This window comes from Epinephelus moara, chromosome 10 (assembly GCF_006386435.1).
Source record: "Epinephelus moara isolate mb chromosome 10, YSFRI_EMoa_1.0, whole genome shotgun sequence".
NCBI lineage: Eukaryota > Metazoa > Chordata > Actinopteri > Perciformes > Serranidae > Epinephelus > Epinephelus moara.
In genome coordinates, this window is record NC_065515.1 from 25,122,975 (window position 1) to 25,128,974 (window position 6,000).

The 6,000-nt window shown below is 40.1% G+C and overlaps 1 protein-coding gene across 2 annotated transcripts in view; it reads right to left on the reverse strand.

Moving 5' to 3' along the window:
• lepr (leptin receptor) overlaps nt 1-1,710 on the reverse strand; it is a 53,855-nt gene extending 52,145 nt beyond the window's left edge. For both annotated transcript variants that reach the window (XM_050055355.1, XM_050055354.1), the window contains exon 1: nt 1,608-1,710. The gene's annotated coding sequence lies outside the window, so the exon portion shown is untranslated. The remainder of the gene's footprint in view (nt 1-1,607) is intronic.
• Between the last annotated feature and the right edge of the window lie 4,290 nt (nt 1,711-6,000).

The following is a 6,000-nucleotide window of genomic DNA, read 5'->3' on the forward strand; positions in this document are numbered from 1 at the left end:
AAGTGTGAACATGAAGCTCGATAGCACAGGGTTAAATAATCACTTGCACTTTTAGCTCCTGTGTAAATTCAGCCCTAAAGGTCCAACTGAGCAAACAGCAGAGTACACAAGCCCCTCATCACCATGGAGATCTCTGTCACCATAGTCTCACCTTTTGCACTAATAGTTTGAATAAATCAAATTGACAGCAAAATGCCTCCCCCGCCAAATGACAATGGCTGTTAGCTCTGACACAGAATAAAAAACCCGGGGTCTACCTCTGAGCATCTAGCACTGGACTGCCGATCGAAGTCAGACTGGTCAGCTTTTGCCTGAGGCTCATCTCAAATGTGTCTGTGGCCAAAGCACCTGATCTCAGCTCGCCTCTGATAGTGCAGACTGAACACGATGGCCGTTTTGACTGTTGTGGAAAAAATGGCCTCTTCTGAGATACTGCATAGAACTGAGAAATGTTAGAGAAATAATTTACTGTGAGAAGAAATGTTTTGAAATCCAGATATGAAGACTCTACAGGCATCTACTGGGGAAAAGTAAGGTTATTGTTTTTAAAGAACAGAGAGCTTTGCATTCTTGTTAATAATATCTGGTAAATATGAGCCAGTAGACATTAAGTTTAGCCTGGTTGTGTCAAAAATATCTCCCAACAAAAAGCTCTAAATATTACTAATGAACATGGTATATCTGTCAACAAGACTTACAGAAGTCACTGCTCCTGGCCAAGAAAAAATCCAGCACATAACCCCTCGTAAAGCCCCAACTTAGGTTTGTAGACCTATTTTTGATCTTTGGAGAGAGCTGGGCCACCTGTTTACCCCTGCCTCCGGTCTTTATGCTAAGCTAGGCTAAACAGCCTCTGTGCTTGACACACAGATACTAGCCTATGTCATCATCTCAGTATTGCATTTTTGAAAAAAATTTCCAAAATGCAGAACTATTCCTTGTTGTGAAGAAACTCCTATCTTCCTATCAACCAGCTGAAACTTCTCCCAATTAGAATTCCGTCATTGTTCATTGTTCAGGAGGTTTTTACCAGGAGCCAAATTACCCACAGGGGTCTCTTCCTCTCCAGACCAAATGAACCAAATGATTAAAACCAATCAAAAAAGTGAATAAAGCAGTTACAAATCACCGTGTCTCCTTTTATGTTTGACAGGTTGGAGACGGGCTGTTAGCGTAGCAGCTGCTAATGTGTGCTCACCTTATTTCTCTGACAACCAGGAGGTTTCTACTGGGAGCTGAATTATCCAAAAATGTCTATTGTGCTCCAAAGCAAACAGATCAGGTGTTACTGTTGCTACAAAGAGTCCAGGCTAATTAATTTGGAAGGGAGAGACATATGAAAAGACTAGGAGAGGGGAAACTGCTGTTTCAACCTGACAGAAGAAATAGACTAAGGAGATGCACAAGGTTGAGCCTTTGTTAATTATATCTCGATAAAAAACAGCAACACTAAAACAGTGACTCAATTTCAAAACAAACAACAAACTCACTCACTCAAACTCAGTCAGGTGTGAGTCACCGTGGGCAGCTAGCATGGGATGTCATCCACCTCAAAGATGGCTGTCTTTATGGAACGTTGAAATGTAATATTGAGGAGAATTACTCACCATCTGCCCTGCACCAGTGGACCTTCAGAAGTGTATCACTGGAAATAAAGTTTGCCTTCCAGCTGATATCCTGAATGTTTGTAGTAGCAGACAGAGAGCTTTATGTGGAGCAGTGTGTCTCTGGGCATGAGGTGCTATTTCTGATCCACGGTGTCAGAATACACACCAATCACCCACAACACGGCACACAGGCCAGGGTGTACATGCAAGTGTTTGCACTCGTGTGTATCTGCAGGTGTGAGTACGCGCTGTCAGTGTATGGGGATTTGAGTTTACTGGATAAAAACCATCTCTATTTCTGTGTCGATGTACATGGACTGGATGTGTATATTTGCAGCTGTTGGCACAGAAAGGAGTTCACAGAGCCTTGGATAAACAAAAGCATAGGGACAAGCCTACCCTTCTGTCAGTGGTCGCCTCAAATTTTCCCCTCTATTTGAGGAACAGAGGGGTTTTCTGTGTGCCTGTGTTTGTGTGTGGGTTCTGTATGTGACGAATGATATCTGATCCCATAATTCCTCTGACGCACTCTAGCCAAGAGCTGCCTTTGAGTTGCAATGTCATGCCATGTACAGCAGCCCCCTGATCCTGAGCAGGCCAAGTAAACTCTCTTTATGCTGCTTTATCAGGGAGAAAAAAATACCACACTGCTCCAAGGTGAGAGAGGACTGAGTGTATGCACACTGCAACAGATGCAAAAGTTAAAGCTGCAATAATCAATTTTCTTTATGTAAACAACGGATCATTATGTGTAGGCTAAAGGACACATGAAAGAAGTTGCTTACAGTGATGAGCCCACAGATAATTATCTCTATAGTTCTACAGACTATCTTAGCATCTTTCAACTCATTGTTTTGTCTGTTTTAATTTTAATTTCACTGTTTGGTTCCCTTTCACTGATCTCACAACGTTGCTATCAGCTCTCCAGGCACCTGTTTTACACTGCCTGCTAAGCACCAAACAGCAAACAAACACAGTTAACATCTAGCTGGTGAGCATAATGGAGCATTTAGCAGCTAAACAGCCAGATAGTTCCCATATGAGATGGTGGAGACCAAAAACAGAGCTAAAAGAGAGAATGTTGGATTGGCATTCATCATGTGGCCAGCAACACGACTCCAGATAAATGCTAATGTTGCTCTGTATCTGCTGGATGTGTAAATAGTCAACTGTTAGCTAACAAGTTCACCACAACAAAGGAATCACAAGTCAAGATTAAACTCCTATCATGCCATCCAGAAACTTACCAACTGAGCTGCATCCCCCACAAAATGTAATGATCAGATCGATCCCGAAGGAAGAAGTGGTGAAGTACAGTTTCAGAAGCGAATAGCAACAAACCCCAACAACAGCTGTTCTATTTTCAATGCACGTAAAAGTTATTATCATAGTGCCATTGTTAGTTTCCATCACAGCTGCAGTTAGATTTAACCCACGCTTATGTGAAGTGGCAGAGCCAAAGAGGACACCACTATTTATAAACTGCCAGTAAGATATCAAAACTCTGCTGACAACAGCAGTGTTGGAAAGTTGACCTGCGTGACTCCTGAAGTGGTTTGATAACACCATAAAGTTTTCACCTTTATATAAATGGGTGTTCTGATAAATATACATCAGGGGCCAGTTGCATGAAACACCTTAAGTTTAAGGCTTACATAAAATACCTCGCCAGTTTCTCCCATTAAAGGTTTTTTTGGGCGGAGTTTTTCCTTATCCGCTGTGAGGGTCCAAAGGACAGTGGGATGTCATATGCTGCAAAGCCCTCTGAGGCTAATTGTTATGTGTGATATTGGGCTTTATGAAGAAAATTGAATTGAATTGAATTAACTGATCCGAAAGATCCTATTGCATGAAACTGCAGAGCAACCATTAATTCGGAAGGGGCTGGAAGAGCAGCTTTGGAAAGTTGAGTGAACTAACCCAAGACCGTCACAATCATAAACTAACGTCTGGTAAAGTTTTAAGTGCCACTCTTCTCGGGATGCCTTAATTTTTTCCATTTATATCCATAAACTCAACAATGTTGTGGTTAAGATGGAGTCAAAGGTACTTAATGTTTTTGTCCTTACTCTGGTTATTAAGGCTCTAGCTCAAGCTTAAAGCAATTGTTTAAGTATAAGACCAAATTAAGGAGAAAAAATAAATCCTTAAGTAAACATTTTAAGGAAACCTTAAGGGGAAGACTTGAGGATGTTTTGTGTAACAGATTTTTTTTCTTAACTTTGACTTTAAGGAAAATCTTAACTTAAGGTGCTTTGTGCAACCGGCCAGATATCCATCACTTGTGTAACCCAGATTGAGCTACAAATTCAAACAACATCATCAATAGTGATGCTGAAAAACTCATATCTTTTAAATGACCTTTTAATGGTTTGTTTACATAGGGCCTACATATTGTGCTGTGTTGCACATAGCCTACAAAAGACAAGTTAGTCAGCATAGTGACAGGAAAAGATTTCATATGTCCCAATACACAGCATAACAATTGCAGTATGCCAAAAGTACCAGAATGTTCTACTTCATCCGGTTGGATTTTGCAGTATGCAAGGCAGCATGCTTTCCTGGCTATTCTGACCCACAATCCTCTCCGCAGTGGACGATGTGTCACATCGACTGAGCCACAGACACATAGTAGCTGACAGCTCATTGACAGCTGACAGAAGCAGCAATGACTAATGACAGACAGGTGACTATGACTTGTTATGTAATAATATTACTTCTTTAAGTTAACTAAATAATCATAAATATTACCAAGAACAAAAGGACATAATTATAAAGATAACAAAGACAGACAAATACCTATGTAATTTTACTGTTGTGAATATAATATATTAAAATCTTCGATGTGAATGGTTTTTATTTTATCCCCAAGGTGACAGATATATGAGCAAGAGTGTCAAAGTTTAGGGCTCAATGTTATGACGAAGTGTATGTCCTCATTGTGTGCATAATGAATGCAACAGAACGTACTTTGAAAAGGCCGCTGTAGTGGGTAAAAAGAAAAAGTGCCCTTGTGATCATGGCTGTGTGTGTGACTTCTTCATCCCATGCTTTTGTCTACGCAAAATTTACAGTATTCAAGACACAATAGGAAGCCAGACAGGAAACTATAAACTCAGTCTGTCAACGTTAAAAAGATATACGTACAGACACAAGTTACAAAAGTTGTTCGGTCGTGTCTTTATCAGTCGTGAAGCATCTGAAAAATGGGGTCTTTTCTGTCTTGACCTGATCTCAAGAAGGTCATTCATGTTTTAATATCATGTCAGATAGGGGGTTAAAGTATGACCTTGTTATTGGAAAAAAGGCTTGCATATATGGGATTTACCAAAAGCGTAGATCAATTCTATCCACTGTTACTCTTACACAGTGGTTCAACTTTATAAATCAGTGAATCAGCTCATTGTCTGCTGCCTGTTCTCATCTTTGAAAGAGGCAATAAATGCCAAAGACAATGATGAAATCAAACGTTTTGTTTCTGTTTCCTGTGTGAAAGCTGCACACCCATGCATCAGTGTATTTGTCCTGGCATGCAAGATTCAAATTCCTATAAATGTAGGTGAAAACACACACACACACACACACACACACACACACACACACCAAAGTGACAATATAACTCTTATTGCATCACATCCGACATGAAGCAAAGTGTTCCCTTTTATCAAGTTGCTACATGTAGCGAGGAGAGTTTAGATCGAGAGTTTAGAAATGTTTAACTGCTTAAAAAGAAGGGCAGAGGAAGTCGGTTCAATTGTGTGGAAATACATAGTGAAAGTGGTTTATTCAGCACAAAGAGAGCAGCAGTAATAAAACTATTCTCTCATTAAACAGTCATAATAAAGCTTCTTCATCTTCAGTAGTTTGATAGGCGTCATAAAACACACTTGTTTTCAATCTATAATATGCAAACTAGCTCCCTAAAACATGGTTTTGTTGGTCAAGGACCTTCATCCTCAGCATCTCTAGCCAAACATTTATCCAAATGTGCTCCCTGTACTATATTAGAAACCCACCAATCACTAAAGAACCTTGAAAATGGCATCTGTATTGACATTTAAGTCTGCAATGGCTGCATCGTAGTCACTTGACAACTGTACTGTATTGGGGTGATTATGAGTATGGCAGAGAGTTCAGGTCATGCAGGTTTTGCTACAGTATATGGAGACGCAAACCTCTCCAAACGCCTCTCTGTCAGCTCCGCAAAATGTATGCAAACATATGATATTTAGGTTTAATAACAAATATCAGCTGTACTTTCGTGATCAATATTGAATAACACATGACCTAGAGTCACTCATAATTCTACGTAAATCCACCCACTTCTTTGGAAACTGTTGTCCAGCTGACTCTGCATAATGGCCAGTGGTGGTTTTAAAATGTAATCATTAGA